Below are 244 nucleotides of genomic sequence, written 5' to 3' on the forward strand. Positions count from 1 at the left end.
CTTGTCTGCCCTTATCTAGTAGGACAGTCGGAGATTGACATTTCTTTCATTTATAATTCAAAACAAAACACCCAATGTAATTAAAACATGTGAAAGTTACAAAAAAATGCAAAATGAAGTAAATCGGCTAAATGTTGTGAATTAAGAGATGCGGAAAGAATGGTTGTATGGAGAGAGTGTGCATGGATCAGGCCAATTTATAAGTTAAACAGAGTACCAAATAAAATATCTTGACATGACGATA

At 33.2% G+C, this 244-nt stretch overlaps 1 protein-coding gene across 1 annotated transcript in view; it reads left to right on the plus strand.

Moving 5' to 3' along the window:
* The window catches only part of LOC119588961 (dynein intermediate chain 2, ciliary-like), a 5,936-nt gene that overhangs the window by 5,433 nt on the left and 259 nt on the right, over positions 1-244 (plus strand). The window lies entirely within an intron of this gene.

The sequence above is a fragment of the Penaeus monodon genome, chromosome 24, assembly GCF_015228065.2.
Source record: "Penaeus monodon isolate SGIC_2016 chromosome 24, NSTDA_Pmon_1, whole genome shotgun sequence".
NCBI lineage: Eukaryota > Metazoa > Arthropoda > Malacostraca > Decapoda > Penaeidae > Penaeus > Penaeus monodon.